The sequence below is a fragment of the Neophocaena asiaeorientalis genome, unplaced genomic scaffold (assembly GCF_003031525.2).
Source record: "Neophocaena asiaeorientalis asiaeorientalis breed wild unplaced genomic scaffold, Neophocaena_asiaeorientalis_V1.1 scaffold291, whole genome shotgun sequence".
NCBI classification, from domain to species: Eukaryota; Metazoa; Chordata; class Mammalia; order Artiodactyla; family Phocoenidae; genus Neophocaena; species Neophocaena asiaeorientalis.
In genome coordinates this window covers 430,127-438,857 of record NW_020172735.1, presented here as the reverse complement: position 1 = coordinate 438,857, position 8,731 = coordinate 430,127, and positions in this window count along the sequence as shown.

Here is an 8,731-nt window from a genome sequence, read left to right as displayed (position 1 = left end):
TATATATATATATATATGTAAAATTCCTGTACCTATTCATCAGGGAAACATATGCAGGTACTTTTAGTAGAATTTTTGCAGCAAAAAATGGGAATCACTCTAAATGCTCATCAATTGTAGTTTGAAATAAATAAATAACTACATCTATAATCTGAATAATATATAACAATGAAAATAAGTGAATTACAGCTACAAAAATCAATATAGATAAAATTTTAAGACATAATTTTAAGCAGTCATAGAAGAATACATAGATATGATTCCAATTCTATAATTCACATAATTTTAAGCAGTCACGGAAGAATACATAGATATGATTCCAATTCTATAATTCCAAGAATTAATCAGTATTTGTATATGGTTACAAAAATGTCTGATAACAGTGAAGAAAAGCCAGGGAACAAAATTCAGATAAGCAACTACTTCTGACAGATGTGGAGTATAATGTGATTGGAGAAGGCACACAGAGAGCACCTAGGGTGTGATAATTCATTTTCAGGCATGAGTGTTGGGCACGTGATGTTCATTTTATTACTGGTCTTTAAACTCTACATATATATTTTTATGTACTCTTTTTACAATGTATATCTTGCAACCATTAAAAATACAAATCTTGGGCATATATATATGAAGGACATGAGTTATAGAAATAATTTCATTTTTTAATGTAAAATGAAGAACATTTTTCGTATAAAGTCTTTTGTTTCTTTATTTTTATAATCCTTTCTTTTATTGCTTTAAACATTTTATACATAATTATTTTATATTCTATATTTGTTAGTTTTGATGTCCAAAGTCTTTGAGATCTAAATGTTTTATGTTCTGCTTATTCTGTTTCTCTGTGTATTTGTTGATGAGTGATTGTGAGCTAATATTTGGTTGATCTCTATCCATGGGAATCTTGGAAGCATTTTCTCTAGAAGGATTTGTGTTTTCTTCTGCCCAGCTCCAGTGAGATATCACTGACCTATTTCAGGCCCGTTCATGGTCCCAAGATAAATGTGGGGCCTTCTGGCCAAGCTCCCACATGTTGCCACTGGTACAAAGATTAGTCTCTCAATCATGGTGCTGATACTGAAATTTGCCCTCAAAAACTTTACCATTTGTATTCATTTACTGCTTATCCCTCACTTCTCTAGTTAACTAATTTTTCTGGTGGGGGAAGTAGGGAGCTTCAGAGATTTCTTTAATTTCTTGTAAGCCCAGTAATGCATTAAAAAGTATGGGTTTTGTTTTTTGATGCTTTTTAGCTCAACAGTTCCCCACAGCATGACTTATTCCAGTATGCTGCTCTCCAAATGTGTTCATTTGCCTTACTTTTCATCCCTATAAAATTAAAAAGTGAGCTAGTTTATTTTGCTTAATTTGAAAGTATGAGAAGCTCATAAATTTTTTGGCTTTTATATCCAAGTGGGCTTAGTTCAGCAGAATTGGATTTTTCACCCGTTTAATACCTTCCCTTTGACCTCCAGGATGATCTGTGTGCTGGACACTTTTCCTAGGGCACAGCATTGGCAGTGACCTGAGATTCATAAATGTTGGATAAGCATAATAATGTGGTTTAAAATAGTAGCTATTTTTGGGCTTCCCTGGGTGCAGTGGTTGACAGTCCACCTGTCGATGCAGGGGACATGGGTTCGTGCCCCGGTCCGGGAAGATCCCACGTGCCGCGGAGCGGCTGGGCCCGTGAGCCATGGCCGCTGAGCCTGCGCGTCCAGAGCCTGTGCTCCGCAACGGGAGAGGCCACAACACTGAGAGCCCTGCGTACCACAAAAAAAAAAGAATTAAAAAAATAAAAATGGTAGCTATTTTTAACATTGTGTCTACTTATTTTTCAGTCACAACCAACAGATATTCAGGCCTTAAACAATAAAATGTACAAAGCTTTTCTGCTGGCGCTCCCTGCTGTATTTTCTCTTTCCAACATCACTTTGATAAACTGAATTTGTAACTAGAATGCAAAACCCTAAAGTTCACACAGGACATTTGGCTCGGAGCTCAAGAGATTTTTTCTAAGGAAAAATTGACTAGGCTTCTGTGTTGTATTTAACCTGCAATAAATCCTCTGGATCCTTTCCCCTTACCACAAATGACTTCCATCCCAACCTTGAAGTATATTAAGATTGGGGTCTGCTGCTCCTGAGTTGAGTTTGAGTAATTTTTTTGGAAGGTTTGGTTTTGACAAATGTACCCATCACATTCACTTTACATTTTCAGAGCCACTTCACCTGTCCCTCCTTCCTAAATTAGACTCTTTCTTGTTCTCCAGGTCTACTTAGAAATACACTAGATTTGAGGCATTACTTGGTAGCTTTAGCTGCTATTATACCAAGGGCAGAAAAAGATTTCAGAGATTTAATGGAATGTTCAGGGCTGACCCCAAGAAAGTTTTGGAGATGTTTAGGTTTGTATTTTAGAATACTCTTTCCTCCCTGTTATTCCCTCTCCTCCTTACCCTACAAGCTCCAACAATGTACAAATCTGAGTGCATCGATAGTCTCAAAGACCCTTCCTAGGCTAGGTAGTACACATGCTCCAAAGATCTTTCTTATTCCTCTCAACCAAATTTTCAGTCTTTCAATGAAGCTAGCCTTGAATAATCTGAGAAAGAAACGCACTTAGCAACTAATTCACCTCAATGTGGAAATAAGTAATAACTTTTAAGTTACCAGAGGCTTTCTCATTTTAAAACTGAATGTCCCTTGATCTAAAGAACTGTCTCATCAGTAGGATTTTGGAATATGTAGGAGAAATTTTTTTCTTTTTTTCCACTTCTTTACATCTTTCCCCATCCTGTTAAACAAAATAGCATGGATGGATAGGTAGATAGTAGATAGATAGATAGATATGAAAAAAGAAAGGAAAAGAATAGCAAAAATATTATGATTAGATAAAGCAATGTTACTATAATTTAGAACAGAGCTTAGAAAGTGAGAAATAATCAGTAGACATTCAGGGATAACAATAACAATGGAGGGTGGGGAGGCAGCTGTTAGGATGTTATAAATTAAGATAATAGTGTAGCTTAGTACTTGAATACTAGGTTATAAATGACTTTAGGTACATCATATTTCCCCTAGTTCAGAGTCTATTTGATCAGAAATTCAGAAATTGTGTTTCTGTACATGATCTGCCTCTATGACCTTCAGAATCAGAATGATGTATCAGAGGTCCCTGAGAGGAAGGTACCAAAATAAAACTACATTATTAACTAAGTGGAAAGAGATGAAAGTGAAATAAACTCATTTTTTAGAAATCACCATCTAAAGTAGAAGAACAAGAGCAAGTTAAACATGGAATAATGTATGCTTGTTTATAATATTAAAAAAATTAGATTTAGCTGAAATGCCCCTCACTGGGGATTGGTTATATAAATTATAGCATAACCCATCAATGGACCACTATGCCTCCATCAAAAAGAACATGTTAGAACAATGTGTCCTAATATGAGAGAGAGCCACAATAGTAAGGTAAAACATATTACAGAGATGGCTAAGACCAAAGTTTAAAAAAATTCCAGAGAAAACCAAAAGGAGAGAATATTCTGCAACTCATCTTGTAGTGCAGGTATATATCTTTAACACATAATCAAAACAAGATTTTTACATAAAAGAAAAGTTGTAGGCCAATGACACCCACACAAAGACATAAAATGAGATATTACATCACACTTGTTAGGTTGGCTTTTATCAAAGAGACAAGAAATAACAAATACTGGCAGGCTTGTGGAGAAAAGGGACCCCTTGTGCACTGTTGGTGGGAATGTAAATTGGTGCAGCCACTGTGGAAAACAGTATGGCGGTTCCTTGAAAAGACTTAAAATTGAACTACCATATGATATAGCAATTCCACTATCAGATGTATAACTGAAGGAATGGAAGTCAGTATCTCAAAAGGATATCTGCACACCCACGTTCATTACAGCATTATTCACAATAGCCAAGATATGTAAATAATCTAAGTGTCCATCAACAGATGAATGGATAAAGAAGATGTGATACATATATACAGTGGAATACTATTCAGTCATGAGAATGGAGATCTTGCCATTTGTGACAACATGGATGGACCTTGAAAACACTATGCTAAGTGAGATAAGTCAGACAGAGAAGAACAAATACTGTATAATATCACTCATATGTGGAATCTTAAAAAACTGAACTTGTAAAAACAAAGAGTAGAATGATGGTTACCAGAAGCTGGGGCTGGGGGAATTGGGGAGATGTGGTTTTAAGGCTGAAAACTTATAACTTGTAGATAAATAAGTTATGGAGACCCAATGCACAACATAGTGATTATAATAAAGAATACTGTATTATAAACTTCAAAGTTACTAAGAGACTAAATCTTAACTATTCTCAACACAAAAAAGAAATGATATTTATGTGACATGATATAGGTGTTAACTAACACTACTGTAATAATCATATCATAATATATAAATGTGCCAAGGGCTTCCCTGGTAGTGTAGTGGTTAAGAATCCACCTACCAATGAAGGGGACACGGGTTCGAGCCCTGGTCCGGGAAGATCCCACATGCGCAGAGCAACTAAGCCTGGGAGCCACAACTACTGAAGCCCGTGCACCTAGAGCCTGTGCTCTGCAACAAGAGAAGCCACCACCATGAGAAGCCTGCACACCGCAATGAAGAGTAGCCCCTACTCAGCGCAACTAGAGAAAGCCCGTGCACAGCAATGAAGACCCAATGAGGCCAAAAATAAATAAATTTATAAAATAAAAAAAAAATGTGCCAAATCAGCATGTTATACACCTCAAACTTACACAATGTTTCATGTTGATTATTTCTCAATTTGAACAAAAAGATGAATAAGAACTGAAATGGGCCCTTATGAACACTCCTGCTTAGGGAGAAAATAAAACAAAAACTTTTTTAAAAAAAGGTATTAAGACAAGAAAGATACAAAACTATATTTACAGATCAGATGATGGTTTATGCAGAAAACTAAAAATCAAAAAGAAATCCATAATTAATAACAGAATTTGGCAAGGAGTGGAATAGAAGATGAATATTAAAAATGTATTACATTTCCATAACACAGCAATAATCAGAAAATGTAATTTTTAGTGTACCATTTACAATAGCAACATAAAGATAATTTGGAATAAACCCTACCAAATATGGGTAGGACATTTATTGAAAAAATTTTAAACTTTGGTATATTATTTTATTCTTTATATAGGCACTTTAAAATTCCTTAATGAAATGTTTCATAATACAAAATTTTTAAAAGACGATGTTTTAAATTATTATAAAATTAGCATGGATAAAAATTTTTATACATAAACTCACCAAAAGGCAAAACATAAGACAAAATCTTTGGAAACAAGCCTATTCATTTAAAATGTGTTTGTATAAATTGCATCTGTGCGTACATAGAAAAAGTCTGGAATTTTATAAACAAAAATTTTAACTCACTTTTCTGGATATCTCATTTATTTAACAAAAACATCTAATTTACTATATGGCAGACACTGACAAGTACTTTACAAATGTTTACTCATATAATTCTTATAACAGCCCTCCGAGACATGCATCATTTTCCTCATTTTACTGATGAGCTCACTGAGGCATAGACAGACTCTGTGACCTGTGCAAGATCATAGAGCCAGCGGTGGTAGAACCAGGGTTTGAACCCAGGCAGTTTGACACCAGAGTCTGGGCTCTTCAGAACTACATTAGGCTAAAGTTTATATGGTCATTTAAAATTTTTTCTTTATACTTTTGAATTGTACCTTTTATAATAAGCACATTTTTTAATTAAAATCAAATATTAGGTCAATCCATTTTGGAAAACAAAGTAATGCATTTTTGGCTTGGTTGTGGGATATGAAATTCACATAAATATAAGGGGAAGAACAAAAGAGTTTTTCAAAAGCCAATATAAACTCATTCCACAACATATAACTTATATTTTGGTATTAGGTTCTGTATATTTAAATGCTGCAAGTAATGCTGCTTCCACAGAGGAAAAACATACTCTGATGTTACGTCTTAAATCCTTTATCTAACCATTTTTTAAGATGGAAGTATAGTTAATTTACAATATTGTGTTAGCTTCAGGTGTATAGCAAAGTGATTCAGTTATATATACATATCCTTTTTCAGATTCTTTTCCATTATAGGTTATTATAAGACATTAAATATAGTTCCCTGTGTTATATAGTAGGTCCTGTTGCAAGGATTCTTCAATATATGTGTCAATCAATGTGATACACCATATTAACAAATTGAAGAATAAAAACCATATGATCATCTCAAGAGATGCAGAAAAAGCTTTTGACAAAATTCAACACCAATTTATGATAAAAACTCTCCAGAAAGTGGGCATAGAGGCAACCTACGTCAACATAGTAAAGGCCATATACGACAAACCCACAGCAAACATCATTCTCAACGGTAAAAAACTGAAAGCATTTCCTCTAAGATCAGGAAAAAGTTAGTCCCAGAATCTGGGCTTTCCACGCACAGAGCTGCCTCTTCTTACCTGGGGAAATTGAGCTTCAGAGTCAGATAACAGCTTATCTGACTACAGTCAGTACACACTGGCAGAAATACTCTTCCTTAGCATTGCTCTCATTCTCAGACTCATGTAGTCTCAGCCCCTATTTGATCCTTGAATTGGGGCTCTCTACCTTCACATCCATGATTCAGAAACAGGGACACTGGTGCTCTAGTGTTTTTCTTTTTCTCTGTCTAGCACATTGCTGCCATGTAGGGGCTTTTAATTGCTTGTGGAGTTAAATTAATCCTAATTCTCACTGCCACCTGGGAAAGGTAATCTGAAATTAGAGTAAAAAAATGTGTAGCGTTGGGCAAGGCATTCTGTCTCAAAAAAAAGAGGAAAGATAAGCCAACAATGAGACATTTTTCTCAACAGTGCTACATTGAAAAGCATATTAGATCATCTGAATGCTTTTCACAATTTAGCAATTTATTTCCTACTTTTACTTCTAGTTCATAGCTCTAATTCTGTTATAGATCATTCACACTCTGCTAATCTGTCACCAGATGGATAAAGCAAGGTGCTCTTGGGATGGGAACATGAACACCTATAAACCTGAAACCGTGAGGTATTGAGATGTCAGGTACCAAGCATGCCTGTCCTCACCAGAGTTGAGACAGAGAGTTGAATCTGACCTGGTTTTGTATTGCTTGCCTTAGCTTTCTGCTCTCAATACAGAATGCTCCTTTTTAAAATGAAATATTAATAAAATTAAGAAAAACTATGATCTATTGAGTACTTGCTATCTTCTAGGCACTGTGCTAAGTGTTTTACAGATATTATTTCATTTGTGTTCAATATAACTGTCTGAGGTAAGCTCACTTTAGATATGAGAAAATGGAGCCTCAGAGAGAATGTGACTTCCCCTGTCCCACGAATAGCCTGTCAGAAAGATGTAGTGGCTAAGAGTGCTGGTTCTGGATTAGACTACCCAGATTTAAATCCCTGCACACTTACTCTGTGTGTGACCACGAGCAATTTACTTAATCGTCTGTGTCTCAGCCCTGCCCTCAAGTTTTGTTGTAAGGATTTAATAAGTGAGTACAGAGCATTCTGACTAGTAGCTTGTCCCTACTAAGCCCTCTATAAACATTAAAAAAATTGTAAAATGTAGAGCAAGGATTTCAAGCCCAAGTCTGTTTGATTTTGAAATTCATGTTCTTTTTTTAATTGAAGTATAGTTGATTTATAATATTATATTAGTTTCCGGTATAACAAAACTCATATTCTTAACCATTATTGTGTTTGCATCCCATATAAATGATTTTTGGAAAACCGAAACACTTGGGCTTAGGAAACTTTTCTCCAGGAATAATAGAAGTCATCAATGCCATGCTCCCTGTGTTGTTCACTCAGTGGTCCCAGTCTCTCAGCCTGCCCCCCACTTACATTGTAAGGGCAACGCATGTCTCCCACTTATACCTTTGTGGAGTGTTCTTCCATTCTGAGGGTTCTCATTGTAAAAACACCCATTGCATTTGCAGCCAGAGTCTCCCCTTGTGAATTAGACACAATCCTTACACACTAGGAGTTACTCACCTAAAATCTTAGGTAGATTAATCTCGTTAATTTTCATATTCATTGGTCAGAACCTTCTAAAATGCCAGAAAGTAAATAAGTTGATAATTTATACCATATGTTTGCCACATTTAGTCACATGGTTATCTGAGTTTTCCAGCTTTTAGGTTCTTCCTCACTCACCCTAACCTGGAGTGATGTTAAAAATTGCTGCAGATATGTGTGTAGAGATTTCCATATCTATAAATCTATATCAATATCAAGTGTTTTCATTTGTGATTACAAACATCTCAAATTTTAACATCTCCATCTCAACAGATCCATTCTCATTCTCCTTGTACTCCAGGTTCTGTGATTGTCTTTTGCTACATTGGCATTCCCAGGTGGCCCTCTCATTCTATGCACATTCCTGGAGTGGTCTTGCATGGTGTCAGATTCCCACATTCCTAAATTGCTATCCTAAGCTTCAGACCCTTAAATTTAACTTCCTGCTAGACAGCTTCATTTGTATGTTTCAGAGGTTCTGCCAACCAAACATGTACCAAACCAGATTTGTTACCGCTCCTTTTCCCTGACCCAAATTTATCTTATGTCTTTAGTTTCAATTGGTCATACTATCACCCACTCAGTCATCCAAACCAGCAATCTAGATTCTTTTTAAATGCCTTCATCTGCCTCACTCTCCACTT